Here is a 16,982-nt window from a genome sequence, read left to right as displayed (position 1 = left end):
GGTATTCTAGGTCTTCCCCTTCAAGGTTTGCCTATAATTGTTCCCTCTATTATCGTAGTTATCCAAGGACTATTCCTTATTAGATTTCCTATCTATGTTTTTCACCTCAACTTCAGGGTATCCCTGTTGATTTTTCAGTATTCATTTTTTTAGACCTCACATTGTTTTACCTTTTCTGTCCATTGAATTTGTAACGTTCTTCTCCAACACCATACTTCATAACCCTCTATTTGAGCTTTTTTTTATAATATTGTTCGAATAATATTTTAATGAAGTACGTACATTTTACAAAGACTCTCCTCTGCCAATAAAACAAAATAATATTAACAATAATAGAAATTAAATGATTTTAATTAAATAGGTTGTTCATCGAACTCTGAAATGAATCGTTTTCAAAACAATCAAAATAATACAATGTTTCTTCTACGAATAAACTATGATATTCTCTGAAATCAGAAACTATTTGAGTATGTAGAAATAAATTTTAAACCAATCACTGTAATAAATATTTTTAAAAAAATTGAACAGTTATTAATTACTTAACTTATTTTAACTTAAGTCTTTAACTCAATAATAACTTTTATTCCATATTTTATGATTGTCTAATATTTTAAAACAAAAATAAATATTAATTATTAATATGTATTGTTTATTATCAAAAATAAATACTTTAAGGCTCAGAGTCCAAGCACTTGAAGGATAATAATATCTATCTATTTTAAACTAATATTATAAAATATTATACATAATTTATAATGCATAAAATATTTTTTTACGATATAAGAATTGTAATATTAGTCTAAAAACTAAATACATTTTTATTTTAATGACCTGGTACAACAAACTTGTAAACTTAAATGATATGAGCAAATGTAATGATTAATAAAAACTTTATTTTACTAGTTACATGGAAATTAATTGTTTAAAATGTTATGCAAAAAATAAAAACTTAGAAGTTAAAAACAAAAATGATTATTTTAGGATTAAGGACATATTATAACTTAAAATATTATAATATACTTGTTACACAATTTTATTAAAAATGTATAACAATGGTAGGTACTATGTATTACTAAGAAATTCGTTAAGTCTATTATTGTTTTATTCAAGCTTATTGGACCCAACAACTTTAATATAGGAACGACATTTAAAATTAGCAGTGGGAAGAAAAAACGTTATGTCTATAAAAGAGTTTTATAAAGCGACTGGTTCGAAGAACATACATACCTACGTAATATAAGTGTAGACTGACCTGCTGTGCTGAGAAAAGTTTAATACTCATACAAAATATATTCGATTTTCTCTTAAGCCTCGTCACAATTATTACAATGACTAAACACAAATTTGACCTTATATTCATCAAACATATACACATCAGTACATCACAGTATCACACAATAGTTGGTTTATTGATTTTGCATTGTCTACAAACCATATTATTACTTACCTAGAAGTATAAAATATTGTTAAGGCAGTACAAAATTCAATGAGAAATTTAACCATCTAGCTATAAATAATCGTCACTGTCGATCTTCACAAAGGATGTATCCTGTATTTATAAATATATCTAATAGTGGATGTAAGAGAACCTCAAGAGTAGTAGTAAAATAATAATGACTTACAGAGTTGTTGAAACTTAAATTTACAATTTTAAGTATTTAGGAGAGTTATTATTTTTCCCTGCACCTGCAACAACTTAAACACTGCATTATTTACTACGTAAATAACTTTCGATACCCAAATTTAATTTTTCCAAAAACAAATACACGAACACTCGGTACCTAAGTATGTTTGTTGATTTATTGAATTATAATATGATGTCCAAAAAATACAACAATTACAATGTAATAACGTGCTGGCATACTTTGATTAATGATCCCATAAATAACAAAAAGGTAATACGTCGAAAATACCAAAATGCTTTTGGATTTTATGAATATTCTCAGGAATTGTAATAACTATATAGGTATTATAATATTTTGATACTACTCACCCAATTTACGTGATGTTTTAAATTCCAGTATAATCAACCTTCTTCAAAGTTAATTATGATTTGTACTTTTTCTTGGGAATATTAATTGGGGTGTCATTTTAAAAACTCACAATACCCAATTATCATACTTTTAGAAATTATTCAAATAAAAAAATAGACAAAGAATAAAAAAAATAAGTGAAAAAAACACTAATCTGATAAAAAAAAATTACGTATTTTTATCATCTATCTTAACCAACAGAAATGCAACAATTTCATCACTAATTTGATACTTACTCCGTATAACTCAAATAAACAAAAACTATTCAAGATTTTATAATTTGTAGATGAAATACAAAAATCACATGAATAAGATGCAAATATTCATAATCATAATAATAACGTCATGTTCATTATCTGAGACAGTATTAGGCAAATTGAAATCCAGAGTGATCAAATCACTAAATTCTCGTTACACAATATAAAGCTTAGTGATTATTTTAGCCCTTCGGGATATGTACACCTACACCGCTGTACAATATTAGTGTGCCAACGATAATTCGAAACATTCAATACTTTAGCGTATATATTTACTATACTTTATAGTCGATCAATTTTAATCGGGTTTTATTGTTCATTATGATACGTACTACATAGTACCTACTCATATTAATAAATGCTATTGTTTATTTTTTGTACTTTAGTTTAATGCATACTAAGTGCAACTCAGTTTTTAATAAAAAGGCGATGTTTATAATTTCATGTAAAAAATGTTTGTTGACAAACATATGCATAAGTGCATAACTTCTATAAAAAGACGTGATGAAAAATGTGCAATAGTATAATAATACAACTGTTATTTTTTAAGTCTTGGGAGATGACTGATGTAGAATTAGTAGATATTTATTTCTATTATTAAGAGCTGTATGTAGAAGTTATTACTCAAACAGAAACATCAAAAATAATTTTAAAAAATAATAGCAAAAAAAATGTACAATGAAGTGCGTGAATTTCTCTCTTCTATATTCAAAAAATATGTATGTTAAGACAAAAACCGTCATAATTATGCATTACCTATCTAATGAAAAAACAATGTATCAACTGTCTATTGCTAACTTTTTAGACGATCCTTAATAGATATGCTTAATGTTCTGCCAATTGGGCGTCTAAATTCAAATTTGGAGACAAGTTGTGCAGATGTTTTTATGTATATATTTCCAAAATATTAGTTTGTGGTGATGTATATCAGAATTACTAAGCCTATTGTTATTTCTACCTGATACTGGTACTAATAGAGAACTATACTGTTGATCTATTTTAAGAAGGAATTTTACTGTGTAATCTTTTCCTAATCGTCTTCCCTTTCATAGCAACAAATCACACGATTACTTCTGCTACGTCAGGTTAGACGTTTTGAAAGTTCCCCTAAAGATTTGTAAGGGACAGATGAGATATGAAAATTTGTAAAGTTGAATTTCATCAAAAGTTGCACTATTTCAAGTTCAAACACGGGAAAAATCTAATAAATTATAATGTGCTTAAATAGCAAAATAATTTTTTGAAACCGAAACAATCCTGAAGGTGTTTTGATAAACAAAACACATCAAATATAGAGTTCTAACACATAAATAAACTTTACAGTATATGCTCATTAAATGAAAGGTTAGTTATCGAAATAATGTTTCGAGGGGCTTTATATAATTAATTCCTTTCAAGGGTGTGCACACCATATATATTATATATAGGTACTTGATACAAAACACGTTAGTACTTTACTCGTATATTGAAAATCAAGGTATGTGTTTTTCTGCGGAAAATTAAATCTATGTAATAGCTGAATACCGATTTTCAGGAGTTAAGTACCAAATCAAATTTAGAGCCATGACAATCGAGTAGACTGACGAATTAATGGATGGATGTAGATGTTTTAAATCGTAAGTAAATAATATACGATGAAAAATAAAGAATTACAACTTTTACAACCCCATTTTCATGGCACTAGGATAAATCGTGATTTAGGCATTCTAAGTTCTAACTATACTATGTGAAATATATTTTTACATTATAATATAATTTCAAAAGTGTTTTAATTGATCATAAGAACTTTTTTCGATATACACTTGCATGGTGATCAGCGATCACTGATCAACATACTGTCGAAAGCTTTCCTGCGTAAGTACAATGTCAATGGTATATCGTGGTTCATGTAGCGTTCAAACTGCGCCATATTTAACTCCTCGTATTCATTATATTATATTCACAACGTGTACATTATTAGTTCATCAAATCCGCGATGCATAATCATATTGTAATTAAGTACACAGGTACGCACACGACTAACGAGTTATATTTGGGACAACGTTTACGGGGATGGTCTCTGTGAAGCGCCAAAATATTTACTGTGTATTTTTTATTCCGATAGCTGACTCATTTTACGTGAGTGATTAATATTTATTTATGTCCCGGGAGCCGGTTAAACTTATTTTTTTAGGAAACAACGTACGAAAATACCAAAAGTTGGCCACGGACACAAATAAACCAAGTTACTAACGATTATTCTCCGTTGAATAAAAGTAAATAAAAACTAAACTATTTCGATGAACTGCGTGTGTAATATGCCGTAAAAAAAGTGTGTACATTTTATTTACGTCGCCCTGCTAGTTGAAATTTACGCACGAAATATCGATGAATTCAATTTACCGTAAAAGCGTGTATACATTTATTCTGATAATGTAAGTGAATAAAATTTAGAAACACAGAGTAAAAGTGAATTTCATCATTCAACCTCTAAAAACACGGTAAATCTCAACTAGAAAAAGCTCCTTGTCATTTGTTTCGTGTGAATGTCAACTTAATTTTTTTCCTGAATCAGAAAAGTATCGGTTTTACAATGATTTGTTGTAATTTCGTGTATACATGACTACTATTATATTGTAAAGTACCCATACTAGATTAGTGCTCTTTTTAATTTTAAGCTAATTGGTACTTGAAACTAATTAAGTTTTTTGATTCAACTAATTGTTTCTACGAGTAATAATCATAATAATTTCTTTTTTGTTATACGCCTTAACATTTTGGTAAGTTATGGGCATATTTTACTTTTGACCTATTCGCAGTACAAACTGAATCCAAATCACTACCACTATCAACATTTAAACATTTTTCTGGCACGAAAAATAAACAAAAAGAAACACACATCCGCTCAGAGTCTAAAAAGAGACAGTGTATAAATATAATAAATATAATATAGTATATTATAATAGGACACTCAGGGACGCCATCACTTTCTATTTTATACGGTACATATAACAATAATAATAATAAGTGTACGGTGCAATTTTGAAACTGTCGATTTAGAACGAGATATGTTCAAAGGAGGAAATTAAAAATCGAGACGAACGACATCACGATATACTTTTGATGGTAACCATGGTATATGCTATAATGACTTAAGATCGATCGTCGTGCGTGGTTTATCTACATCGTACCTAAACAATATAATTATTAATACATAATTTCGTTGTCAAGCCTAAAAAAAGGAACACTCACCATAATATTTATGAATCGATCGATTTGATAACACTCAGTGCCAACCAATCGTCGATGTTATTATTAATGCTTGGCATTAATTTAGCAGGTGAATACTCGTATAATACTGGTGGGTCGATTTGGCAATAAAATAAACCATACTCAGTTTTTATTATCCATATAATAATAAGCAGAAAAAAATCTTTTCCGCAATCGCGTCTGCCGCCGTATTGTAAAAAGACGTACGTTTCCCAAACCAGCAAACGGACTTTCCACCAAAAAAAAAATTGTTCGAAAACATTTAGTTTAATAATAAATGAATATTTAAGTAGTATAGTAATACTAATTATTAGTTTGAATTTATTTTCCTTAATTCAGAATTGGTTTTCTTTTACTATTTGCTCTACATGTGGGCATATTTATTGATTTATGTGGGTACTTATAATATTACTATTTCCTATCATGTTGTACAATATAAACTGGCTGATCATATTTTACCTCAAGGTGATGAACTGTGGCCAGAGCACCTATTTAACTGGTTAAAGAAAATCTCCATGAAACCTTCATACTCTACTTCGATAATCTAAACTGTATATGCTCAAATAAATAACCAACATTTTCAGAAAATATTATTCTGCGTCAGATTAATTTTTAACAAACGTTGAATGCCTGAAATAATAATTGCTAGAATCGGTGACTGGTATTTTTTATATTGAATTTATTTCACGCGTGAACAATGATCATGACGTAAACATGATAAAAACAAATTAAACATTAAACACAAACGAGATATATAAATACATTAAAATGCAAAGACGCAATAAACGGCAGAATGAAATGTGAAAATAACCCGAGAGCCGAGCGTAACCTTAAAGTTGGTTTACACACACCCGAGAGGAAACAATACAAAACAGAATTGATTGAAATAAAAAAAATAAAAAATATACTATTCACTATAATTCTGTATAGTACAATATCGCGATAAAATGCGATTATTTATCCCTTCGAAGATAATCGTTGCACGAACGGATGTCACTGAAGAAAAGTCACTCAAAAAATTATTGAGTGCCATCATGATGAAATATTTTAAAATTTAAACATGGAGTCTTGAATACAATTCAAAGTACAAGACCAAATCTATACCTATATATATCTATCTACATATCTAGCGAAATGGTTTAATTTTTTATTAATTAATATTAAATACCACGAATATATGTATTGTTGATGAATGTAGAAACAATATATTTCTAGTAACCATAAACGCTCATAAGTTGCTCAAAAAAAATGAAATATCTCAAGTGTTATTAATATACTTTAATAATGAAAAACAATTTATGTCGTAAACCGATTCCAAAACTTAAATATATATTCGTTGGCTCAAACTTTATGACTTTGAGTTAAGTATATATGCCTTGTATGGTACATACGCATTCTTTGAGATTTTAGTAATATTATAGTAGTTTATTTTTTTTTTTTTTTTTACTGTCTCTCTATTCGAGTATAATACCTACTCGTTTACTTATCCACCGCCACCGCTCGATGCCCTTTTATATACGCTCAGTAACATTTCATCATACAGTATAATAACAAACCTTTTCATTGGATATTCAGATCGTTAAACTAAATAATGATCCCTCAAGATTACGCCGTATAAGCTACCTACCTGCTATACATAATACATATGTTATACGTATCACATAATATCTGTATTGCTGCAGTTCACCTTAATATTTTAATCATCACACATCATTAACGTAGTACAAGTAGATTATATACAATATAATGTTTTATATTACAATAATATTTTACGAAATATGTCCATTTGTTGGTTTTACGGTGTATTGTTTACCTATAAATGTGTATTTTTGTCCAATTAGTTTATTGAAATGGATCCCAGATATTATTGCACTACATTAAACAGAAACAACTAAAAACAAGTTTTAAATACACTTTTTAATTTTAATTAATAATAAAACAAAATATTCATAATAATATGTAAATAATAAGTAATATTGAAAACTGTATAAAATATTCAACTTTTTCTGTGTTTTTATTTACAAAAACGAAAATGCTGACAGCTTGTTATTTTATTAATTAATATCATTATATACAAATATAAAAATTCACATCTGCCTAGTAATATAAACGAAATACTGAAAATAAAACAGAGAGATACCTATCATATATTTTTATTTGATATTTGAAAAGTGCTTAAAATATTAACTAATGCAACTTTGACTGTAAAATGTATTATAGTATAAACAACAAAATTAGGTTCTTGAAAATCAAACACGTACTACATTTTATTCATTTGAATGAAAATAACTGAAGAAAAAAGGGGGGGGTTGAGCATGCTCGGCGAATTAATAAGAATATGATGCTAACAGTGTAAAATCAAAAACAAAATATCAGGCGGTTATAGTTAATTTTTGGGCTTAAAATATATAAGAGTAGTGAGTACCAATATTTATACACAAAAATCTGACAAAATTAAGCCTGCTCAGAATTTATCTCTTAACACGCATTGGAGTTCATTGACCTTTTGAGTTTTTTCTACCTTATTATAGAAATTGGTTTTTGAATCAATTTTAATATTCTTAAAAAAATAACACTGAAATAAACATACAGCATTTTAAAAATCAAATACGATATCAATGCAATTTTAATTAAAACGTAATTAATCGATTTCCAAAATAACCTGAAAAAGAGTTTAAACAGTTTTCACCTGCCTATGTATCTTCAGTAATAACCTTGTGGCGAATAATTGTACCTATCAACAAGTAAATTGGCTGTTTCATCTTCGAAAAATACATATGTGGCAAACCATAATCATTAGTACTTAGTAGTATACATTTAAAAACTATTCTTACGCTATAATATTATTGACAAATAATAGGAAAACCTACATAAGAAAATACGATAAATTCTACATAAATTAGTGAATATACGGAAAGTTTAAATAAAAAAATAAGAAAAAAAAACATATTTTAATTTATGGTTTTCTACAAAAGTGAGATTTTAATGGATATTTTAATATTCATATTTATGAAATAAATTATTATATTGTCATTAATATTAAAAAGAGTTTTCACATTTATTCTATTTTATTTATTTTTGAATATACCACATATGTAATATCATGCTCGTTATGTTACTTCAGTATAATATAAAACTAAGTATGAGTACATAACATTATAATAATATTGTATTTATACATAGGTGTATGAATGTATAGTTCATAAATTCATAAATTCATACATGTGAATTTATTTTAGAAAATCAAAGATTTTAGAATTTATTTTTTGTGCAGGAACTTATATTTTTTTCCAAATTAATAAAAACAAAATGAAAAGTAAACAGTTTCATGTATAGATAGTTCTGTAGTTGTTTAATAATTTATGAGGGAAGTATAGTCAAGATTCAAATATTAAATTAATCGTTTTCAACCATATGATTAATACAATTAATAAAAGATAATATTTCAAATTTAATTTGTGTAGGTAGTAGAATTAATATTGCTTTATGAATACGACTAATGATTAATAGTAAATTAAAAAGTAAATCTGTTATTTTGTAGTATGGTATTATGTAATTAAGTTAATGTATTTTTATTTTGTTTTTGTTGGCGCTGTAAATAGTGAAAGACGGTTATTGTGGCTGTATGTGGTTTAAGTTATTGTTCTCTCGTGTTAAATGTAAATTCATTTTTACGGTATTTATAAAATTATCATAATATTATAATATTATGATGTATTTGAGTATTTCTATGCATTAACACATGATATATAATAGAACTTGTGTAATATTTTTACCGATTCTCTGATTTCGATTTCCATAAACATAATTTTAAAGAAAATGTGTAGATGATGATATAATTTAATTTAAATCTATTTTATTACTGCAATTAATTGGATTTTAGATTTTAAGCGACTATAGTCTCTATAGTCTCAGTAAAGACGTTTCACTTGATCCACGCGCACTCGCAACACGCACTTTTTTAAAACTGTAAGCGTGTCCACTTTTGACGAGGGTTGTTGCACGTTATTTTTGGTGTAACTAAATATCATGTTCACATTCTCATATTATAATTAAATAATTATTCGTTTACCTAAAACCGTACTAGGATACCATTCAAAAGCCACCTACATGTCGATGTACTAAAATTGCCTATACACCACGCCGACCAACAGACATATTATTAATAAAAAATATTGAGAACTGTCTATTTTCCAAGAAGAAAAACTTTAACGTAATTGTGTGTTTTAGACTAGAGTAATCCTGCCATAGCATAATATAAACATTTAACACTCACATCAAACTTTAAATTTGAACAAATAAATCTAATTGAAGTAAAAAAAACTGTGGTAAGTTAATCGAGTATCTACCACCGCATACAAATGAAACAATTTGGGAGGTTGGATTATTACATTACAGTTGATTAAACTGTTTAAAACAAATCAAAAAACTGGATTATCAAATATTACAAAGACATATAATTTGTAGACAACTAATTGGCCCTTTAGAGTATATGAGACCCGTGTAAAAAGAATAATATTGAATTAAACAAGATTGCATACTTTTTCAATTCGATCTAGATATATTTTCACGTTCTGCATGCCTCCTATTTATGCTAAAATCGAATATAAAAAAATCCAACCAACACTACGTTTCACGATGCATTTACCGTCGAATATAACATCAACCATTTAATATCACATAGTATAGTTGTGGGTTTAATTTACATTTCAGTATATCACTATCATAATTTGTATGTTAAAATAAGTATAATGCTCAATTTTATACGAATTTTAATTTCTTAAATGTATTTATCATGGTGTGCTACGTAAAGTTCAACATTTTTTTTTCAACACTTTTATAATAAAGAAATGAGTTTATATTATAATACCTGTATAACTTGTACAAAATTGTAATCCTACCTATGAACAAAACTATTTCCAAAATCATTAGTTACAGTGTTTTTATTCAATAAGCTTTGACGTGTTTGGACACAGTGTGATTTATTCACCCATAAAATATGAGTTCCACGCTGAATTGTTTTACCGTCACAAATATTTATCATCGCTTTTAAATTTAAAATGACAATACGCCTTCAACAAATCTAGGACTTTCCCCTTGTAACAATGCAGTTATGAAATGGCAATCCAACATGTTAAATCTGGATTTATTTTTTGTGAAATATTATTTTTAATTCATAACATTTAAACAAATATAAATTAAATAATCAATATTCAATATGTAATAACTAATATATGGTATATACTAATAAGATTACCTAATATAAGTATAAATTTATAATATAAATTAAATTAATATACCTATAGTCTATAATAGTAATATAATTAAGTGTAAACGATATTTATAGATTTTATTTTTATTATAATTTAAAGTAATGCATATTTTCATCTATTCTATGTGATATTCATACTTCCATCATTATTTTATCTCAACTTCTAGGTAAGCAACTAATGTGTGGGTGAGACTGAATAAAAAATTAAGCTATTTTCCAGACATTAAAAAAAGGAAAAATGTTTTTAGATTCGGCGAAGTCAAACCAGACAAGCAAATAGTACATGGTACGTTTAATCCACACCAACGTTAAGAATTATTCGCTTTGTAGTTCGCTGCTGCAATATGACTGTATCAGTTGCGTTTTACGAATATTTTATGAACTTTGAAAAAAAAAACAGAATAAATCTATTTGAATACAACGTATCAAATACAGCTTTTTTTCGTATGAACTTAAGTCTAACTCAAATAAAAACTAAAATATAACGTTAAGTATTATCGAGAAAGGTTTTTTAATGCCCCCTCCACAATGCTCGCCATCATAGAGGGTACGCATAGCAAATTTAAATAACCTTAAGATATAAAACAAAATATTATGTATAAAACATTTATAATTTATATCCCCAATGAGTACTTTGAACAGATTATTTTAAATTAAAAATTACCCACAAATTGTGACAAGAAATACCAGGGATTTCGTTTTACTGTTTAGTGTAGGTTTCGAGTACTTTACTTGTTGACTTTTCCTATTGAATACACCTGTATAAATTGACCTGATCAACAATCCTAGATTTCCGGATATTGTTAGACCTTATTAGCCATTTATAAATATATATACACGATTCCGCAAATTTAATGTGTATAGACACGACTCTTCAAAGTATTAAATGCAACGTTGTCATACTTAAAAAATCGGGCAACTGGGTACTGATCTGCTGTAGTGTTGTACATTGGGTATCGAGAGGGGGTAACTGTAATGAATGAGTTAAACTTGAATTCTAAGATATAACATAATTGCATTGGTAGATTGGTAGGTATCTACAACCAACGATTCTGATCAAAAACCACCTGTCAGCCTATGTTACTAAGTAAACTTTGAGCAAAATTGAAACTATTTTATTATTATAAAATAGTATGCAACTTATATGCACTTCTTTCCAAATCAAACAAAGACATTAGATTTATATGGACCTCAGGTCATTTTAACATAAAGGGAAATGAGAAGGCCAATGAAGCTGCTAGATTTGCCACCCCTACGCCCAAAATATAATACAAACTACTCCATCAAACATCTCATCATCCACTGTCCTAACTTCAACGAAGCCAGAAAAGATTTCAACATCTCAGACAACCTGTACGATGCAATTTGTTCATTTTCAAACTTTCAAAACATAATTTTATCCTTAAAAAAAATGTAATTGTATAATAGCACATAACCTTTAATGTTAAAATCTAACACTTGTAAAGCTAATAACCTGTGTAATTGATGCTTAATCAATGAAGAAAAAAAAAGTTTTATGTAATGGTTCAGAGGTAACTATGTCAGTTATACATTTTTACTCAAACGTGCCTAATACGGAAAACAAATAACTAGGTATATAATCTCAATATTACGATGTGTTAACATATTTAATCAGAATTATTCTAAATTAAATGTATAGAATAATATGTATTTACGTAAAACTAATAATACTGACCCATGTTGATTGATAACTCTAAAATTAAATAATAACCCACAATAAATGGTCGGTTCCTACCTAATTGGCAATAGTACTTTGAAAATCGTAATACCCATGCCTTCAACCTTTTATAATACCTAATAAATAATAATACTATCATTAAGCCACCTACGCGTTTATACAAACAATACGCTATGTTGTAAATAGTTTATAGTGATTTATATAGATTTTATGATTTTATGATATTAAAATATTTGAAAATATAAATAATAAATTTATATATAGGTGGTATAATACTTAACAGCATATACTAGTATTGGTTAAACATTAATATGTAATTTAGTATGTATTCATCACTTTATTTATTCCAGTGTATACCTATATTTGACAGTTTACTCGAAAATCGTATTATTTCTATGGACTTGTGTAATAGGTCTGTGAATTTATCTTTATATTATTTAAACTTTAAAAGAAATATTAAGACACATATTACATAAATAATGGTGTTTAATTTAAAAATAAACAGCTCTTCCTTCCTGGACAAAGTCCTAATTTCACCACTGTGACGGCTATATTGGCACAACAGGCCAAACAACAATTACACGATGATTTAAAAAGCAACTTCTGCATTTATATTAAAAAATATAACAGTGCTTTTCCGTTGTCACCGACTCTTGTGAAAATGCAACTAGGCGTTAAGGTTAAAACGAAATTCAGAACCGATAGAGATCCTCGCTGTATTATATATTTATATATAGTAGTTTAATTATTTTATTAATGGCAAGTAAGAAGTAGGTGGGTAGGTGCGTAATTTAAAATGCCATAGAAATTGATGGTGCGAATAAAAGTAATGTCAATTAAAGTATCTAATAAAAATTTGTAATTTTTGATTCTGAGCATGACTATGGTCCGTGATTATAATATCTGATACGTAATATGTTATAATATTAAAACCTAGGTAATATAAGTGTATTTGAATATATAGAACGTAGCTGCATAGATAGCACTAGTGCACTTTTCAGTACAGTTTACAGATTTTAAAATATTATATTGATTTTACAAAGATGTGCTTTTTTTCGTGTACTGTCATCACATTTTAAAGCAGTAAAAATGCTTAGATATTCAACTTCAATCTTTTCTGGTAGGAAAGTGGATCTAGGTGATATACTTTAAGGGTCAAATGTAAAAAAATTCTCAATACTTGTACATAACAGTTGGAAATAATTTTTGTTTACAATAGCATTTTCTATAGCTAAGGTACAAGGCATAGTTTTAAAAATATTTCTACTCTTTTTGAGCTACCTACCTATTTATGTACAATTGAAATTTTTTAGTTTTTTTAATTTTTTTTCTATAAATATTGATAAATATTGAAAATGTAACACAAAGTTCCCCACAAGTTGTTATTAAATGTCTTCAAAAATATTAAAGATACATCCATATCTATTTCACAGTGAACTTCAAAAAGAGTTTTGACGTATTACTTACCTTCTACCATCTAAGCCTCGCGGCAACGCCCATCCCCTCGACACATCTAATCGTGACTATGATTAAATAGGTAGCAGATATCATTTAAGTAAGTGTACACTGTTTCTGTAGCTGCTATAAGTTCCACAGTGATTTAGTTTGGTGGAGCCCGCAAAAGGATTCGGGTTGGTGCCATAGCGGTTCAAATGTGGTTCCTTCCGTCTGCTCTGGTACACCAAACAACCCATCAGATAAAGTCATCTGATGTATTGTACAGTTAAATTATTAATTAATTCATCGTCGGATAGGCCCAACGCTTTGTGATGTTTTTTTTCGTAGTTCCTGTTCCACATCGTCATAAAGGGGGGAGGGGGAATGGCTAGGTGGACATTTGCTGCAGTCCGATTTTAAAAGCAGCCCGGTTGTTGATGTTTAACAATTATTATATTTTACTCTGCTAACTTACCCATTTTTAAAATACTTAAAAAATATATATATTACGAGTTTATTACATACTAGGTAAGAAATTGTTGCCAAAATAATAAATTGGTAAGTACCTAGTTAATCATTATAATAGTGGTGGAATATATTTATAATTAGACGTATGTGATGGAGACATGGTGTGTGTGTATAAAATTGTATTTCTAAAATCTAAAATTAATACAGATTTTAAAAACAACAACCGATCGGCACTCTTGTTTTGTGTGTCTGTGTAGACAATAAGTAGTCGAATTTCCTTCGATTTTAAACTTCAGTATCTATTCCCGCGGGAAAATGAATCTGTATGATGTAATAATAATATCTCTATAATCTGAATGTTGGTGCATTCGAGAGTTCAAAATTTAAAATGTTAAAAAATTATCAAAAGCGTAAGTAAAAAAAAAAATTAAGCAAAAAAAGGAAAATTACAGTAGGTACATGGAATTTTCACAGAATGTTTATATTAGCATTTTCTATACAACATAAAGTTTTTCGAAATATTTTGACTTGTATTGAACTAGTTATAGGCATGTAGGTATAACCGTATAATACATGAAATTTTCGATTTGTATTAGAATTTTTTTAATTAGTGTATTAAAAAAAAAAAGACCTGTCAAAAAACTTGAAAACGTAGTATAAGGTTCCTCGAAAATTGTTATTAGTGGAAATTAAGTAAAAAGCTTAGCGTAATTCCACAATCTTATCATTTTTTATGAGCGTCTGAATTTCAAATTTTGACTAAATGAGAAAAAATCGGGAAAATTTTTAAAATATGTTGAGTTAGAAATTCATAAAAGAATTATGTTTAAAATCTATGATTTGAAAATTTAAGATAAGGATCTTCAAAAGTTTGTCTACATTTATGAAAAAAAAAATGAATACTGGAAAGTCATATTAAATTTTCATAAGCGTTTATAGTTCAGATTTGTACATTGGATTTTCACTCGATTTCTCATGGAACGATTTCCCTAATTTGCTGTAATTCAATAGCGAATAACTGTAGATAGGTACTTTAAATTTACATCAAATGTTCATTTTCATTTTATCATTTTGTACATTTTGTAAAATTTTCAAAATATTTTGACAGTACCTATTTGAGCTGTTTATTGACATTTTAAATTTTCATTTTTTTTTAGTTATTCTATAAATATCAATACAATTTTATTCGTAGGATCAAAAAGCTTGAAATATCATATTATAAGGTCCCTGATATATTGTTACTACAGGATTTGAAAAATATTAAAAATACAAAGACACGATTTTTTTTTATAGACATTAAATATTAGATACGTTGAAAACATACCAGAGCATAATGTTTGTGTGGACAATTTTACTATAATACAAACTATGAAAAGTGATAAGTCGGTATACTGTAATATTTTATAATTTTTTGAGGTTCTACCTACCATCATAATATAGAGGAATTAGATACCTACAACCTACCATTGATTCAATTAGTAGGTACCTATTTATAATCAATGGCAGTAGGTACGTACGTACTTACCTGAATAAATATACTTTTCATATAAAGCAATGCAAATGGCTTTTATCTACAATGTCTGTGCAATACGGTTTATAAATTAAACAAATAATTGCTGTTGATCGAAGAGAATGTGATTACTGATTATAAGTATTATATCATTTATATCGGCCGTTTGAGAAACGCTTTACAATATAAACATGATCATTTCGAATGGAGTTAACTGTGTACAAAAGTAGATATCGTTCGGTCCTTACTCTTTGTCCCTCGTATCGGTTCAATTGTTTTTTCTAACCCTTGTTTCTATCCAATGGATGATCCAAAGAATAGTTACTAGTTAGTCAATATACAACATTCAAACATCCAAATTTAAAAATGTAGAAAAATGTTTTTTTTTAATAAACACGAACATTTTAAAGTGTCACTATACAGTAAATTAATATATTAAAATCAGATTTAAAATAATTCAGATAACACTTTATTTTCTAGAATTCTAAATTTGAAATGTCACAACAAATTGCTTAAAATTAGTCTAAATATTTTAGACATTTTGCAGTGAACAAAAACTAAGGAATAGTAGAATGTTTCATTTTATTGAACTGACTTGTAAGAAGATTATAATTTAAGATTTAAAGATCTAGTGTAGTCCAAATTTCAAACACTCATGAAAAACTATGTATGTGATTAAAAATTTTTTAATTTTCAGTAAAAATACCATAGAAATCTTGTTTTTATTTTCAAACCTTAGATTTAAAATCAAAAACTATTATTTCTTTTAAAATACCGACTGAGTTAACATTAATTTAGTAACAGTGGTTTTCTTTGTTTAAAACATAAAAACAAATGTACATGAGGAATTAACGTGAATCCTCTATCTCTAAGGTTAGGTTAGCTTGTTACTTTAAAATATTTACACACTGATACATTATTTAAAATAACTTATTTTGTGCCTACAGGTGTTTATACTTATTTGTTGCATAGAAATACAAATCAAATTCCACATACTAATAACACTATTTACATACAATACTTACTCCTTAAGTCAATAAAAAATGTAAAAAAACAA

The sequence above is a fragment of the Myzus persicae genome, unplaced genomic scaffold (genome assembly GCF_001856785.1).
Source record: "Myzus persicae strain clone G006 unplaced genomic scaffold, MPER_G0061.0, whole genome shotgun sequence".
NCBI classification, from domain to species: Eukaryota; Metazoa; Arthropoda; class Insecta; order Hemiptera; family Aphididae; genus Myzus; species Myzus persicae.
Note: the sequence above shows the minus strand (reverse complement) of the source record.